Source organism: Sarcophilus harrisii, chromosome 3, assembly GCF_902635505.1.
Source record: "Sarcophilus harrisii chromosome 3, mSarHar1.11, whole genome shotgun sequence".
NCBI classification, from domain to species: domain Eukaryota; kingdom Metazoa; phylum Chordata; class Mammalia; order Dasyuromorphia; family Dasyuridae; genus Sarcophilus; species Sarcophilus harrisii.
The window spans coordinates 418,596,401-418,615,436 of NC_045428.1; the positions used below are offsets into that span (position 1 = coordinate 418,596,401).

A 19,036-nucleotide genomic window follows, 5' to 3' on the forward strand; every position below is an offset into this window, starting at 1 on the left:
AGGCAGAATTACATTTTTATTATATTAGTTCAGCCTAGCCATGAACAACTGACATTTTTCCAATTATTTAAATCTTTTTTTAATTTGTATGAGAAATGTTTTGTACTGGTGTTCATATAGTTTTTGGGTTTGTCTTGGCAGATAAACGCCCAAGTATTTTATTTTGTTTATAGTAATTTTAAATGGAATTTCTCTTTTTATCTTTTGTTGATGCACTTTGTCAGTAATATATAGAAATGCTGATGATGTGTGTGGGTTTATTTTATATCCTGCAACTTTGCTAAAGCTGTTCATTGTTTCCAGTAGGTTTTTGGATGATTTTCTAGGATTCTCTAAGTATATCATCATATCATTTGCAAATAGTGATAGGTTTATTTCTTCATTGCCTATTCTAATTCTTCTAATTATTTTTCTTATTGCTAAAGCAACATTTCTTATACAATGTTGAATAATAGTGGTGATAATGGACATCCTTGTTTTACCCTGACCTTATTAGGAATGCATCAAGCTTTTCTCCATTACAAATAGTACCTGCTGTAGATTTTAGAGAGATGCTGTTTATTATTTTAAGGAAAATTCCTTTTATTCCTGTATTCTCTAGTGTTTTAAATAGGAATGGCTGCTGTATTTTGTCAAAAGCTTTTTCTGAATCTATTAAGATTATCATAAGATTTCAGTTGGTTTTGTTATTGATCTGGTTGATTATTGTAATAATTTTCTGATATTGAACCAGCTCAGCATTCTTAATATAAACCTGCTTGGTCACAGTATATTAGCCTGCTGATAAGTTGCTGTGATCTCTTTGTTAATATTTTATTTAACATTTTTACATCAATATTCATTAGGGAGATTGGTCTGTAATTTTCTTTCTCTGTTTTGGCCTTTGTTGGTTTAGGTATCAGTGCCATATTTGATTCATAGGAGGAATTTGGCAGTATTCCTTCTTTCGTTATTTTTTACAAATAATTTACTTAGTATTGCAATTAATTTTCTTTAAAGGTTTGGTAGAATTCATCTGACCCTGGAGATTTTTTTAAGGGAGTTCATTAATGAATTGTTCAATTTCTTTTTATAAAATGGGACTATTTAAGTATTTTATTTAATCTGTTAATCTGGGCAATTTGTATTTTTGTAAATATTCATTCATTTCAGTTAGATTGTCAGACTAGCTGCCATAGAATTGGGGAAATAGCTCTTGATTATTGCTTTATTTTTTTCATCGGTGGTAACATCTCCTCTTTCATTTTTAATGCTGGTGATTTTTTTCCTTTCCTTTTTCTGATCAAATTAACCAAAGCTTTATTTATTTTGTTAGTTTTTTTTCATAAAACCAATTCTTGGTTTTGTTCATTAGTTCAATAATTTTCTTTCTCTCTATTTTATTAATATCTCCTTGAGTTTCAAAAGTTTTAATTTGGTATTTAAATGGGGGGGCTTAATTTGTTCTTTGTCTAGCTTTTTTATACCTAATTCATTGATCTCCTCTTTCTCTACCTTATTTATGTAGCTATTTAGAGAAAAAAAAATTTCTCCTAAGAACTGCTTTGGCTGCATCCCACAGATTTTGGTAATTTGTCTCATTATTATCATTTTCTTGGATGAAATTATGGATTGTTTCTGAGATTCATTGTTTGGCCCACTCGTTCTTTAGAATTAGATTATTTATATTTCCAATTGGTTTTTAATCTATCTTTCCCTAGCCCTTTATTGAATATAATTATGTTGCATTGTGTTCTGAAAAGGAAGCATTTGCTGTTTCTTCCTTTTTGCATTTGATTGTGAGGTTGTTATGTTCTAATACATGGTCAGTTTTTGTGTTGATGCCATGGACTTCCAAGAAAAAGTGTGCTTTCTGTCCCTGTTCAATTTTCTCCAGAGGTTTATCATAGGTTTTCTAGGATCCTATTAATCTGCCTAGTTTCTCTTTTGTTTAATTTGTGGTTACATTTGTCTGATTCTGAAAGGGAAAGGTTGAGGTCCTGTACAAGAATAGTTTTGCTGTCTATTTCTTCCTATAAATCTCTTAAAATATTCTTTAGCAACTTGCCTGCACTTGGTACACACACATTTAGAATTGTTACTACATCATTATTTACTGTGCCTTTTATCAAGTACTTTTCCTTTTTATATCTTTAATAAGATCTATTTTTACTTTTATTTTATCTGAGATCAGAATTGCTAACCCTGCTTTTTTTAAACTTTAGCTGAAGCATAATAAATTCTGTTCCAGCCTTTTACCTTTATTCTGTATGTATGTCTCTGTGTCAAATGTGTTTCTTGTAAATAACATATTGTAGGATTCTGTTTTTTCTAATCACTCTGCTATTTGCTTCCATTTTATGGGAGAGTTAATCCCATTTACATTACGATTACCAACTCTGTATTTCCTTCCATCCTATTTTCTCCACTATATATACTTTTGTTCCCTTTTTCCATCCTGTCCTCAGTCCTATGTTTTTTTTAACCATTTCACTCTTATCTTCTTATCACTCCTCCTCCTTCTCTTACCAGTGATTTTTTACCCACCCACTACCTTTTGTTCTATCAGCCTTCCCCCCTCCCTTCTCTTACCTTTTATTCCTGGTGTTTCTGCCTTCCCTTCTATCCTGCCCTCCCTTTTCTTTTCCTCTTTTTCCTCCTACTTCTTTATAGCATTAAATAAATTTCTATACCCAACTGAATGATTAAGTTATTCTTTCTTACACCTAAAACTGATGAGATCAAGCTTCAGATAATGTTCATCCCCCTCCCTTTTCCCCCCTGGATTGTAATAGGTCTTTTGAACCTCTAAGTGTGAATTAATTGTTCCATTATATCTTCCTTTTCCTCTTTTTCCAACACAGATCTTTTTCCAACACTTCATGTCCTTTTCTTTGATGTCATCATATCAGAGTCCCTTCACAACTACACCCTTTGTCCATGAATTGCCCCTCCCCCATCTGCCCTTGTGTCAGACACAGTTTTCAAGAGTTACAGATATTATTTTCCCATCTAGTGATGTAAACAACTTAACATATCTATATAATTTCTCCTGTTTACCTTTTTATGGTTCTCTTGAATACCTATGTTTGTAGATTAAATTTTCTGTTTAGTTCTGTATTTTTCAATGGAAATGATTGAAAGTCTCTTACTTCATTGTAACTCCATTTCCTTCCCTAAGAGATGATGCTGAATCTTACTGGGTAGTAAATTCTTGGTTGTAATCCGAAGTCCTTTGATTTCCTGAATATAATAATCCAGGCTCTCTGATCCTTTATTATAAAAGCTTCCAGACTCTGGGTAATCTTGATGGTTGTTCCTTGATATTTATTTGAATTGTTTTTGTCTGGCAGCTTGCAGTATTTTTCCTTGAGATTATAGTTTTGGAGTTTTGCAACAATGTTCCTTGGAGTTTTCCTTGTAGTATCTCTTTTCAGAGGTGATTGAGGAATTTTTTTTTTAATGAGCATTTCTCCCTCTGTTTCTAGAATATTGGGACACTTTTCCTTAATGACCTCTTGTAGAATTCAACCCAGCCTCTTTATTGTCATGGTCTTCGGGTAGGCCAACAATTTTTAAATTGTCTCTTTTGGATCTATTTCCCAAGCTGACTGTTTTATTAATGAAATATTTCACATTTTCTTCCATTTTTTTTCATTCTTTTTAATTTGTTTGACTGATTCTTCTTGTCTCACAAAATCATTAGCTTCCATTTGCCCTGTTCTCATTTTTAATGTGTGATTTTTTTCAATTATCTTTTGTATCTCTTTTTCCATTTGGTTTATTCCACTGTTTAAGTAGTTGTTTTCTTGCGACAATTGTTATCTTTGTCTTTGGTAGATTGTTATTTCAGCTTACTCAGAAAAAAAGTCTGGTTAGTAGCTGGACTTCATTTTCATAGTAACATATAATCAGGGAATCATGGAGTTGGAAGAACTGTAAGAGTTCAATTTATGTATTGGGTTTGCCTCTGACTGATACAAGGCTCTATTTACCTATAACATCCCTTACAAACAGAACTCATTTTAAAATTAAAATACCTATTTACTATATCACATAAATGAATTGCAGATTTTTGAAAAGTACCTATTTGCTTGACCAAATCCTCTGGTCCATAAAATTCAACAAATTTCCCACCTAGTGATAGAGTTGTTGCAGAATAAAGTTTTATTTTCCACAGAGTTAGGTCAAACCTATGCTCAGTATTCCCACTATAAATTTCATGCTGGGGAAAGAAGCAAGACAAGTCCTAATACTTGAACTATGCATAAAGAACTTTGCTCTAAGATCTTATTTCTTACAATGAGAAATGTCTCCCTACCTTCACATTGCATGCATATTCATCTCAAATCCTCCCACAAATTACAATGAACTTTAACTGTGAAAATGCCATTTCACCTATGTCATCCCCTTCTCTGTTTTGCAAAAATGTTCAATGCTTTCTCATTGATTTCAGTGGACACATTTGAATCCTTTTATGGTCTGGCTTCTATCTATTTCACTATGTTCTAGGCTTGCTCCCATCTACAAGCAGGATCAACTAGAGACCTTACAATCCATAAATAATAATATTTCTTCCATTTGGATTCTAAGAAGTAAAGTGTCTAAGAGTATCAAGCACATTTGGCAAAAGAAAGGATTATTTTATAATAAATGAGGTTTTCCTTCATAAGTTAACCATTGTGATAACTTTGATGATTCCTGACTCAGAGAGACATAAAAATAGAGATCTAATTTTGCCATTCTCCAATTAATGAGAAATTATTTTGTTTCCAAATTCTTTGTTATCACAAAGAGTGCTGTTAATGAGTATTTTGGTACATAATAAACCTTCATTTCAGTCTGACTTTTTGGAGTATTTTTTCAAGAATAGAGTCAATGAATCAAAGGGATTGACAATTTATACACTTTCCATGCATAATTTCAAATCAAAACCCAAGATATCAGGACCATTTCACAAATCTACCAATTGTGCATCAATGTGCTTAATTTCTGAAAGCCCTTCAAATACTCTCTGTTCCCATTTTTTACATCTTTGTCTCTATACATGGTGTATATGAAGACTCCAAATTGTCTTAATTTTTATTTCTCTTATAATAAAGGATTTGGAACATATGTTCATGAGGCCACCTATAATTTCAATAACCAATCAAAATGTATTAATTTTCCTCTATGTATCAGACACTTCTAGACACTGGTGGAACAAAAAAAAATTTTAAAAATCAATAGCCATTTTTTGGGTGGTTACATTCTATTGAAAGAGATAGCATATACATATATGTCTATACTGAGCAAATATAAAATGAACACAAGGTAGTTAAATATCAGGTATTTATAAGAAAAGCAGAAGAGACTTCATATAGAAGTTGATTTTTCAGTTTCATTTTGAAAGAAAAGAGGGATTACATGAAGCAGAGGTGAGGAAGGAGATCATTCATGAAATGCTAGTACAAAGCCTTAGACATTTGAGATGGGATATCTTGTGTGAAGAACAAAGAGACTAATTTGGCTGGATGCCAGAGGCTAGAGTGTAATGCATGAGTCTGGAAAGATAGGTTGGGGCCAAGTGATCAAAGACTTTAAAAGCCAAATAGATTTTTTTGAGACTATAGATCACTGGTATTTATTGCATAGTAGGATGATGTGATCAGACCTGTACTTAAGGAAAGTCACTTTCGCATTTGTGAAGGATGGACTACAGAGGACAGAAATGAAGCTAGAGAGACAATAGAGAAGGTGAGAATTTGTAGCTTTTTTTTTTTTTTTTTAAAGTTTGATCATATCCTTTGGCTATTTTGCTATTGGGGAATGTCTCTTGGTGGTATGCATATATTGGGTATGGACTACTAATCAGTGATATTTGTATTAATCAGTAATACTTGCTACTCAAAACTTTTTTTATTTTTTCCTATTTTAATTAACTAGATATGTTCAAAGCCCTTTAATTTTTTGTCATCAATTAAAATTATTTTATGAACCTTTTATTGCTTTGGTTAAAAATTCTCCTCCCCTTTGATGAGGTCCTGAGTAACTGGGTAAGAGATTGGCTGAGAAAGCTTGAAGTACCGATAAGATTACTCCCTGAAGCAAAGGACCCCTAACAAAATACTACCCATTATCTGAGTGAGACCCAGTAAAGAGCAAACTGACCCTGTGCTTATCTCCACTATTGTGACGTGATCACCAACTTTATACCTTTGTGTGGTCACCAAACTTTGACTTCATCTCTGCAACACTCCAATACCACATACCACTGAATTTCACTCCCAGCTTCTGGATTCTATTGAAGAAGTGTCTCTGGATTTCACCTCTAAAATCTCAGCATTTGTCTGCTATACCTCCTGCTATTTAGGGACTACCCCCAACCCACTTTTCAAAAGATTTTTAAATAAATTAAGAATGGGGAAATGATGAGGTCCTGGGTCATAGTACTCCCTGAGACAAGCAGGGAAGGACACTGATGATTATCACCTCAATCTCAAAGTCTCACCCTCTGTGGAGGTCATGGGTAACCCCACCTTGTTGTGTCAAATCAGAAATCCCAATTATGTCAAACATCTGTGGTTAAATTTCCCCTATAAATCTGCCTATGACTCATGCCATCTTGGCTAACTCCCTTTGGGAGCGTTCTGCCTCTTGGTGTCTTTCTCATTTCTCCTCCCCCACACTTCATGATGCTTTTCTTCTTATTCCCTTACCCTGCTCCCCATCAAGCCTTTCTCCTTCTTATAGCTAATTATCTCTTTCAGGGTGCTAAATCCTACTATGGATTTAGCCTTCCAGGCAATGGAGGACTCCCACCTCATAATATATTCCTTTAACAGATTCTTTCAAACTCTTTTTCTTGGTAACCTTATTGCTCTCCCAGCTCTGTTTCATATTTACTATTCCTTGTGTCTATTGTATCTCTTCATTTTGCCTGAAATCTTTCCCTCTAAATAAACCAATCTTTTGCCACAGAGGATGGCCATTGTGAATTCCTCACATGATTAAACCCCAACATTTGCTGCCGGTTGATCTCTAAATTTCATCATTTTGTGCCAGAATATCAATCTCATCATTTGGAACTATACCTAAATCTCACTAGCACTGACTTACTGAGGGTCATACACTTAGGAACTATCTGAGATCAGGTTGAATTCAGGTCTTCCTATCTTTTGGGCCAACACTCTCAATATTGCTATTTAGCAGCCTCAAGATAGAGCTCTTATTTGTACTAGGGAAATCTCAAGAATTTCTCCATTTTATGTTAATTTAGCTCTTGATTTCATGGATATGCTTTTACTCACATTTTTAAAAAGGTCACTTTCATGCATGTGTTTTTTTAAAAAGAGTTGCCTAAGGCTTTTTCTACATTTATTGAAATAATCACGTAGTTTTTCTTTTTATTATTTCATATCTGTAAGAGGGATGACCAGTGGAAAACCTGATCTTCTGGACTGGGGAAGCTCTTGAATATATAAGTATGTGAGATTTGTCATCATGGGGATGGTCATATGTTCTGTTTTAGCACTAAGAGACCTATAATTTGAGAAGATACAACAATGCTTTATAGATTTCACTACTGAGGTGTCAAAGATGATTGATAAATAAAATACTAAGAGCTGCTTCCTTGGGAGGATATAAGAAAAAGAAGAACCAGATTTAGTCCTCTTTAAGATCTTTACTGGATCATAATAAAGCTAAATCTTTTTTGGATTTATTGGGCAGGGACGAGATTTTTCTCCCCTCCCTATCCAGGATCCACTATGGTTCTTTCAGCAACAGCAGTGAACATGCACTTGCCTAGATGAGACTGAGATCGAAATGTGGTCCATTTCTGCCCCTTCTCTTTTGAGTTTCTTTGATTGAATACAGTTCACTGGATCACATCCCTAAAAAATAGATGTTTTCAGCTTTCAATCCCTTATAAGGAGTTTGAGAGATGTGGAGTAGCTGAATCTGTTTCAGCTATCCAAAAGGAGGAGTTCTAAAAGGATTGTTAAAGGAAAATATGCATAAGTTGCTGGTTATAAAATAAACCCACATAAGTCATCAGCATTCTTATATATCACTAACAAAATCCAACAGTCAGAGTTACAAAGAGAAATTCCATTTAAAGTAACTACTGATAGTATAAAATATTTAGGAATCTATCTGCCAAGGGAAAATCAGAAACTTTATGAGCAAAATTATAAACAACTTTTCACACAAATTAAGTCTGATCTAACCAATTGGAAAAATATTAAATGCTCTTGGATAGGGCGAGCAAATATAATAAAGATGACAATATTACCTAAACTAATCTATTTGTTTAGCGCTATACCAATCAGACTCCCAAAAAACTATTTTAATAACCTAGAAAAAATAACAGGTCAAGAAAAAAAAGGTCAAGAATTTCAAGGGAATTAATGAAAAAAAAATCAAATGAAGGTGGCTTAGCTGTACCAGATGTAAAATTATATTATAGAGCAGCAGTTACCAAAACCATTTGGTATTGGCTAAGGAACAGATTAGTTGATCAGTGCAATAGGTTAGGTTCAAGGGACAAAAAGTCAACAACTATAGCAAGCTAGTGTTTGACAAACCCAAAGACTCTAGCTTTTGGGATAAGAACTTACTGTTTGACACAAATTGCTGGGAAAATTGGAAACTAATATAGCAGAAACTAGGCATTGATCCACACTTAACACTGTACATCAAAATAAGGTCAAAATGGGTTCATGACCTAGGCATAAAGAATGAGATTATAAATAAATTAGAGGAACACAGGATAGTTTACCTCTCAGACCTGTGGAAGGGGAAGGAATTTATGACAAAAGAAGAACTAGAGATCATTACTGATCACAAAATAGAAAATTTCGACTATATCAAGCTGAAAAGTTTTTGTACAAACAAAACTAATGCAGACAAGATTAAAAGGGAAGCAATAAACTGGGAAAACATTTTTACAGTCAAAGGTTCTTATTAAGGCCTCATTTCCAAAATATATAGAGAATTGACTCTAATTTATAAAAAAATCAAGCCATTCTCCAATTGATAATTGGTCAAAAGATATGAACAGACAATTCTCAGATGAAGAAATTGAAACAATTTCTAACCATATGAAAAGATGCTCCAAGTCATTATTAATTAGAGAAATGCAAATTAAGACAACTCTGAGATACCACTACACACCTGTCAGATTGGCTAGAATGACAGGAAAAAATAATGATGATTGTTGGAGGGGATGTGGGAAAACTGGGACATTGATTCATTGTTGGTGGAGTTGTGAACGAATCCAACCATTTTGGAGAGTAGTTTGGAACTATGCTCAAAAAGTTATCAAACTGTGCATACCCTTTGATCCAGCAGTGTTACTACTGGGATTATATCCCAAAGAGATTATAAAGAAGGGAAAGGGACCTGTATGTGCACGTGTTTGTGGCAGCCCTCTTTGTAGTGGCTAGAAACTGGAAACTGAGTGGATGCCCATCAGTTGGAGAATGGCTGAATAAATTGTGGTATATGAATATTATGGAATATTATCGTTCTGTTAGAAATGACCAACAGGATGATTTCAGAAAGGCCTGGAGAGACTTACACGAACTGATGCTGAGTGAAATGAGCAGGGCCAAGAGATCATTATATACTTCAACAATAATACTAGATTATGACCAGTTCTGATGGACCTGGCCATCCTCAGCAATGAGATCAACCAAATCATTTCCAGTGGAGCAGTAATGAACTGAACCAGCTATGCTCAGCGAAAGAACTCTGGGAGATGACTAAAAACCATTACATTGAATTCCCAATCCCTATATTTATGCCCACCTGCATTTTTTATTTCCTTCACAGGCTAATTGTACAGTATTTCAGAGTCTGATTCTATTTGTACAGCAAAATAATGGTTTGATCATGAATACTTATTGTGTATCTAATTTATATTTTAATATATTTAGCATCTACTGGTCATCCTGCCATCTGGGGGAGGAAGTGTGGGGGTAAGAGGTGAAAAATTGGAACAAGAGGTTTGGCAATTATCAATGCTGTAAAGTTACCCATACATATAACCTGTAAATAAAAGGCTATAAAAAAAAAAAAGAACATTAGTGTAAATTAAAAATATGACCAGCAGCACCAGTACTAAACTTTTAAAAGGCTGGTGCTTCTGAGTACTCTCAGGGGTCTTATTGCTATAACATTAATGAATAAAGGAAGTGTGGATACTCAAAAAAAAAATAAAGGAAAATATGCATTACTATTAAATTAACTGGAAGGATACTAAAGCTAAAATGAAGAAGAAATGTGTTTATGAGGACCTAGCTTGTGAGTTGTGCAGACAGCACAGGTCAAAAATGAAATGTTTATTTAGCAATCCAATAAAGCTCTTTTATGTCCCAGGAGATTGTAGTAGGTGGTAAATTGTTGCCCCATGTTTTAAGTATTATTAACTTAACAGAAGCTTTTGAACTTTTAAGCATTTTTTAAATGTTGTATTCTAAGCATTTCTTAGGTGGTAGAGGAAATACCTGTTTTTTTACATAACAACTACTTTGTACATTGAGTAGTATCTTTTCTAAAATAAACACAATTAATCCATTTTAAAGTTCCCATTTAATGTGGGGAAATCATGAGTTGAAGACTGTGAGAAAAGTCTGAGTTGATGGTAGAGTGAGAATTTAAGAACTTTGTCACAACTCCCCCACAACTTCTAGAACCACATAAAGAATATATTAAACTGAATTCTAAGGGGGAAAGTGAAGATAAAGTCATAATGAGCCATTTTTTCCAGCCCAGGACTGCTTAGGAAGATACAGAGGTCTGCAGACACTGCAGTGTGGGTTGGTCAGGGTCCCAACATAGTAACAGAAGCAGTGCTTATTCAATCTGTGATAGCAGTACCAGGATGGAGTGGCAGCAGTGATAAAGAGCAGAATAGAAACCAAGGTTAGTAAGGGAAATGAATATTTAAATGGGTAGAATGAGATCCCAGGGAACTAGGAGCAGGAATGGGTGCTATCCAGCAGATCCCATTGCTCAGTCTGGGGTCATAGTTCTAGGGTAGAGAAAAGTGATTGAGACTACATGGGAGAAAGGGTCTACCTGTGTAAGGAAAAGAGAATAGACCAGGAGAGCAATGAATAGACTCTCCTACAATGAAGCTACTAAAAATATATAGTCCCCCAGACTGAAGTGTCAAAGTAGCAAAAGTTCATAAAAGATAGAAGGTCAATTCAATAATCCTCTCAGATGGGAGTAGATCCCAGCACTAAACATAAAATCCAAAGTCAAAAAGTAAGTTGAAAATATGAACAAATAAAAACAACAGAAAAAGAATTTGGTCATACAAAGCTACTATGATGACAAGAAAGCTGAAAACTATGATTTAAAAATACACAAATCCTCAGAAGAAAATGCTGATTGGACACAAGCTCAACTAAGGTTCCTAGAAGAGCTAAAAACATGTATTTTTAAAAACAGAAAAAAAAAGATATTGAAAAAATGAGTAGTAGAGGACAAATAGGGAAAGTAATGAAAGCTATTCAAAAAAATTATGAAAAAAATGATGACCAACTTGTAAAGGAGGCATAAAAATTATTGAAGAAAATAATTATTTATACATCTGAATTGGTCAACTAGTAAAAAAGATTCAACACCTCACTGAAAAAAAAAAATAACTCCTTAAAAATTAGATTTGGCCAAGTAGAAACTAATGACTGCAGGACACATCAAGAAGCAATGCAATAAAATCAAAAAATTGGAAAAGGTAGAAATAAAATATGAAACGTAGCAAAACCAATTGACATGGAAAATATGTATATCAAGCAGAGATAATTTAAGAATTACTGAACTACCTAAAAACCAAAAAAAGAGCTTAAACATATTTCAAGAAATTGTAAACAAAAACTGCCTAAATATTTTGGAACCACAGGGAAAAATTAGGACTTGAAAACATGTATACTCATCTTCTGAAAGAAATTACAAAATGAAAATTCACAGGAATATTATGACCAAATTTCAGAGTTTCTAAATCAAGGCAAAAATGCTAAAAACAGAAAAAGAGGAATTATTCAAAAACCATGGACCATGACAGTGCATCAGATTGCTTTCATTATTGGGGAAAGGGGAAGGAAGGAAGGGAGAAAAAATTGGAATTCAAAATCTTATTTAAAAAATGAATGTTAAAAACTATCTTATATATAATTGGAAAAAATTATTATTAAAATCAAAATTCAATAATTTGTTTACAAGAAACATACTGAAACTGAAAGATATGAGTTAAACAAAAAATAAAACAAATTATTCTTTAAAATAAATTTTTTAAGAAGTCAGGATTAGCAGTTGTGATGTCAAACAAAGCCAAAGGAAAAGTAAATCTAATTAAACAAGATAATCAGAGAAATGGTATTTTGCTAAAAGGTACAATTGACAATGAAGTAATATTAATACTATGCATATATGTACCACATGACATAGCATCTAAATTCTTGAAGGAAAAGTTCAATGAGTTGTAGGAGAAACTACAGTAGTAGGGAATACTCTTTTCAGAACTAGATAAATCTAAACATAAAATGAATAGAATTTTGAAAAAGTTAAATATCTAGACCACTGAAGAACACTAATGTGAATAGAAAAGAGCATATCTATTTATCAGTTCTGCATGGTGCCTTCACAAAAATTGACCATGCATTAGGGCATAAAATCTCACTAACAATGAAGAAAACAGGAATTTTAAATGCATTTTTTTCTGAATAAAAGTTGAAAATGAAATAAGAATGAATGGATCAAGAAGTCATAGAAACAATTAATAGTGTTATGAAAGACAATGACTACAAGAAGACAATATGCCAAGATTTGTGGGATGCAACCAAAGCTTTATTTAGGGGAAAATCTTTAAATGATAATATCAATAAAAGAGAGAATGAGCAGATCAATGACTTGAGCATCCAACTAAAAAAGAGGAAAAAAACACTAAAATAAAAATCCTGATAAATAAAAAAAAAGATGTTAATAAAATTGAAAGCAAAGAAGCCATGGAAGTAATAAATAAAGTAAAAGCTGGTTTTGTGGGGGAAATTAAAATAGCTAAATGATGGCTAATTTGATTTAAAAAATCAAATTCCTAGTATCAAAAATGAAAAGACTGATGAAGATGTAATGAAAGCAATTATGAAAAACTATTTTGCTCAATTATATGACAATAAAATGGACAAACTTAATAAATGGATAATTATTTACAGAAATATAACTTTCCCAGTTTAACATAAGAGAGAGTACTTAAATACTTCTATCTTAGAATTCTTCAAAAAGACTTTCAGGAAGCTAAAAATTAATTCCTCCCCAACCTAAATCCAAAATAAAACACCTCAGTCTCAGGTCAATTTACAAGTGAATTTTACCAAATATTTAAAGAACAATTAATTCCATATATTATATAAATCATTCAAAAAATAGGTAGAAGCCTTCCAAATTACTTTTATGACACAAATGTGATTTTGTAAAGATACAGTAAAACCTAAGCCAAATACAGTAAAACAGAGAATTAAAACTATAGACTAATTTCTCTAATGAAAAATTTTAAATAAAGTACCAGTCACAATAATTTATCACAAAGATGATACACTATGACCAGAATGGATTTATACCAGGAATTCAAGGTTTGTTCAAGATTAGGGAAAATATAAGCATAATCGACCATATCAATAACAAAATCAATAAAAATCTTACAATTATTTTCAATACATATAGAAGCACAACATTTATTTCTATTAAAAACACTGAAAGCATAGAAATAAATGGAGCTTTTTAAAAAATGATAAATAGCTATCCAAAAGCAAAACATCTGCAATTAATGTAAACTAGAAGCCTTTTCAATAAGATCAGGAGTGAAATAAGGATGTCCATTATTACCATCATTCTTCTATATTCACTAGAAATTAACCATAGCAAGAAGAAAAGTCCAAGTTTCTTTCTTGGGTTATCCTAGGATATCACTCATGACCAAGGAACCAAAAAAAAAAGACTTAAGCTTAAGTGAATTGGGGAGTTCAGTTCTGGGGAGGTGTGATCCTAAAGCAGAATTTATTAGTATTTCTATTTGTTATTTTGTTCATTTGCATAATTGTCCTATGTATAATTATGTATAATTATCCTATTATCTTCCTTTGATTATCAGATTTGCTAACATATATTCTTATATAGTAGCTGTATGATAATTCTCTGTGAATCCATTTTGTTCAAGCAGTTAGAAAGCACAGAGGATAAATTGTTGGATTTGCAATAAGGAAGATTAACTCCACCTTAAATGTTTTATTAGCAGTGTGACTCTGGGCAAATCAAATCTCTCTCTGTCTCAGTTTCTTCATCTATTAAAAATAGGCACAACAATAGCATCTATATTTCAGATTTGTTGTGAGAGAATAAAGTGAGATGATATTTGTAAAACAATTTGCAAACCTTGAAGTATCATGAAAATGTTACTAGATTAGTTAATTATTATTTTGGAAATTTGATTTATTTTTCTTAATCAGGTTAATTAAATGTTTGATGATTCTGTTGGCCATTTAAAATAAGTTCTTAGTTTTATTAATTCCACAGGTTTTTTATTTTAAAATTTCTTCCTATAATAAAAAAATCTTTTATACTTGTTTTTATTTGTTTATTTTCTAGATTTTAAAATTGCATGTTTAATTTATTGACCCTTTTTTAAAATTTTGTTAATATAAGTATTCATGGATTTAGGTTTTACCTAAGAAAAGTGTTGATAGATTACCTCATTATTATCAATCTCTTTAATAAAATTGTTTACTTCTGATTTTTTCATGACTCATTCATTTGTTTGGGATGTCGTCACTGACATTTCATTTAGGTCTGTATCTTTTGCTCATATTACCTTTGTTAATTTTTTGTATTGTGGTCTATAAATTTTACAATAGTGGTGATGAATTTTTAACATTTTTTTGTCTTTTTTACATTCATTTAATTCTTTATGAACCAGTACATGATTTATTTTTTGTAAAAAAGTATTGTTGATGCTGAGAATGGTTTTTGAGAAATGTGTGAGGTTGGTCCCCTCAGTACGGAAGGGGATTTCCTTCATTTCCCTTCTTAGATTTTTGTACAATTGAGTCTTTATCATTTTAGAAAAACTGCTATTGATCAAATTGTCTTCATCATCCAGGATCTCACTCTGATTACAAAATAATTTGAGACTACATAGCCAGGAAGCTCTTTGAATTGTGAAATGAGCCAAGAGTTATAAAGATGTTGGTAGAAGGTTCTAAAATTGTTATTTCCTACCATTTACTGGATGTCCTTACTCTCTGGCTTGTGGGTTTCTCATGGATAGAAAACTCATTGCTGCTGTTATTTTTTTTTTCTTCACTCCCTCTGTTACCACTGCTGCCCTAGTTGTTACCAGACTGGGGGGTCTTGGTCTCATCATTGCAGCCAGCAGTCTCTATTCTTCTCTATCAGTGAATCAGGACAATCTTTTTTGCAACGATCAAACTTTTCCTCAGTTGCTTCAGCTGCTTTAGTCTTTTCTTTAAAGTTTTTTTTCAGGCTACCATATAAATCTAATATTTCTAATTTAATTACTTAAATAGTCCTTTTCTGAGCTTTATAGTTTCTCTCTACTGTCCTGTAACTGTCCTCTAGACGAAATTTAACATCCTTCAGTTATTTTTTTCTGTTCCAATAGAGGATGGTCTTCTTTGCCTGATAAGATTCTAGTTCCACAATTTGATTCTGGGTGGTATCGATCTGCTGGTTCTGCTGGAGGAGATGGCTTCCATTTTTCTTTGTTCTTTCTTCTTCTTTTTTACTTCCTGTGTAGTGTCTGTTTGTTTGCTCTGCAATGATTCCAAATACAGTTTATTGACCTCCCAAAGGATCAACAGCTGCTTGTTCAAGAACTCTGTCTGCTGCTGGACTGATTCACTGTTTGAAAGGTTTTAAGAAACTTGGCTGAGCAATAACTCTCTGGGAGAGACACAGAGTTATACACCTCATTATTGGCCTTCTTTATTTCTGACCTCAGATCTGCAATCATATTCTGGTGGTCTTCCAGCTTTGTTTGTAATTCCTGGCTCTGGTTGTAAAATTCCTCCTGATCGTGTTGCAGCTGTCTGATCTGGCTGTGGAGCTGGGTCACCACAATGTCATGTTTCTCTTGAAACTGATTGTATCTGGTCTGTTCTTTCTGAAGACTTATTTTCCACATATGGATATACTACAATTAGAATTTCAAATGATTGTTCACAGTAGTTTTGTGCCTCCTTGGTGATATTGCTTTGATTACCTTTCATAATAACATCTGTTCTAGAGACCTTATTACCAAAATGCTTAGAGAGTCACTGGTTGTATAGCAACAGCAATTGGTTCCAAAAGGTGTGAATCTCATGTGAAGATAGAAAGCCTTCAATGTGGGTCCAGTTGACAGACTTAATGAGAAAATATAATTCAATCAACTACTTGATGTGTTCATCTGCCCCCTGTGGTATCAATTTATTCAGTACTTCCACTGGGGAACTAAAGGGCATATCATTTTCCTCCCTATTTCTTTTCACTTTCTTTAACAGTTCTTCAGTCTTCTTGCTGACAAAATGGTAAGAAGTCTTTGGCAATGACTTCTCAAAAAGATGATTATATGGGGAAGGTTGTCCACCTATAAAATCTACTTTTCTCTGAGATGGAATTTTACAAGAGCTAAGTATAAGGATGCTCATCTCCAGTGAAGTCTAATTTTCCCTGTTAACAGCAGGGCTTTCATTGGCACACTGACAAGGTCACTCTATGGGAGTAAAGGTTTACTTTTGTGTGTCAGGCTCAAACTACTCCAGGAAATAAGTTAGAGGTTCAGTGTTAATATTTGAGTGTTAGAAGATGTTGGATGGGACTTTCTCTTGAGAACATGGAAGGAGAGTCAAAATATCTTCAAGGTACCGCAGGTTTGGTATCTGCTATAGTAACTTCAGAAAACTTCTTGATTTGTAGCTTCTTCTTTGTCTTCTGCAATATCTTCTTCAAGTGTTATACCACCTAAAAACCCTAGAAGATCATTTAAAGTGATTTATTGCAGTGGACAATATTTTTATTTATTGTCAAATCTTTCTTCTAATCCTCTTATTATTAGTATTACACATGTCTGTGTAGACATGATCTCACAAAATCTAATCTGTCCTCCTTGTGGGAGTATAGTCTGAGGGAGTGGGGAGGGTACTGGTGTTCCCAAAAGAATTCTTTTCCCTTCAGATGTACCATAGACTCTTCTATAAGGATGTGACATCTCAGTGGGACATTTCCAGGTGAAGCTGAAGGAGTGATCATACCACAGATTGCAGAACAACTCCAGTTTGTGATGGTTCAGTTGATACCTGTGTCAATGAGGAACTCAATCCCTGATCTAGTTGCACTGGCATGTTTAACAATGCCAGCTGTGGAGTGGAATAAAGGGTAAAAGTAGTACTTTCCATAACTATTCTGTGTATCAACATAAGAGCTGTCAATGGCAAGAGTTGGATGACAATGAAAACGTGTTGAGATCCACTGAGACACAGAATAGCCATATTTGTATGAAACTTCAGTAGAGTCCAGAGAATTTTTGGCACATTTTATTTCAACATCATGAGTTTCTAATCTCTTCCATCTGTGTAGATCCAATTTATGGTCCTTGGATCCAATCACTAATTCTAGATGAATTTGAACATGTTCCTCATTGGCTTTACTATTTCTTCAAAGGTCTCCTCGTTTTCCTTTATTCTGTAGTGAGAGTAGAAAGGAGACAGAGTCACAAGGTTACATTCCATAAAGGTGATTAAAGACAACATAAACACTGGCATGAAGATAGATGAGATAAATTTCTGTCATATAACCTGTATTTTTCAGGCACCATGATGAAAAATGGCCAAAAATATCAAAGAAGTCATGAAGAAATTGTTTGCCTGACTGAAATCAAAGAAAGCATGATTATTAAGATTGAAAGTCCTGTTGAGAATATTACTACATCTGTATCAGTCTCAAGTAAAAAAGGCAAGAGAGGAGATTGAGAGAACTTATATTTTTATGGTGGTTGAAGTCTTATATCATGCCCCTGTAATGAGAGGACAGTAAACAAATAGTAGCTTTGCCCCATATTCACTAATTTTGTCCATGAGATCCTTTTCATGAGGCTCTTTCAATGTAGTCAGAATGTATAATACCTAGTTTTCAGATAATAATACATCAAGGTGTTTTCAAGCATAGGACCACAGTCAGAATTGAGTTTCTCTTTAAGATCAGTTGCTATGCCATCTAAACACTCAGAGCCAAGTAATCCAACATGGAGAGCATTTCATCAGTTATTTGTTTGCTATGCCATTATTTTATTTGTATATACTCTTGCTAATTTAGATTCAATAAAACTTTTACAGGTTCTTCATTTGTGCATGTACCCAACTTAATGTCATCATTTATGAATAGGCAAACTGCTTCTTTGGGGCCTCAGTTTTCTCATTTGACAAATGAAGGGATTATACTTGATGATCTTAGAGGTCTCTTCCAGCTTTAAACTCTGTGAATTCAGTAGTTCCTCCTCTCCCTTACTTACTAACTCCTCCAGCATCTATAATGGCCCTCTATCTTCTGCATGTGTCTTGTGTATATTATGCAAACACTTAAATTTTTACATGTTATTCCTCCTTAATTTAAGTTCCCTGAGTTCTAGAACTACATACACACACACATATTATGTGTTTGTATGTATATATTATTTTTGCAATCTCAGCAGTAATGTTATGTAGTATACTTAATATTAGCATTCTTATTACTTAATATCATTAATATAAATATTAAGTGCATGATAAATGCTTTTTGATTAATTGATTTATTGATGCTGATTAAGTATTGATGATGAAATATTTTTCCTTGTACAACTTTTCTACTTTCTCATCCTTTGTTATATATGTTGGTGTATAAGATGCAATTATCTTCATGGTGGTATTAGTGAGCTCTGCAATGGGAGATGACATTGAGACAGCTAGATGGTGAAGTGACTTCTGGAACCAGATTTGAGTTTAAATCCAACATTAGACACATTTCCTGTGTGACTCTGTGC

The 19,036-nt window shown here is 33.3% G+C and overlaps 1 pseudogene; it reads right to left on the reverse strand.

Moving 5' to 3' along the window:
• LOC111719751 overlaps positions 1-18,672 on the reverse strand; it is a 58,923-nt pseudogene extending 40,251 nt beyond the window's left edge.
• Positions 18,673-19,036: the final 364 nt, after the last annotated feature.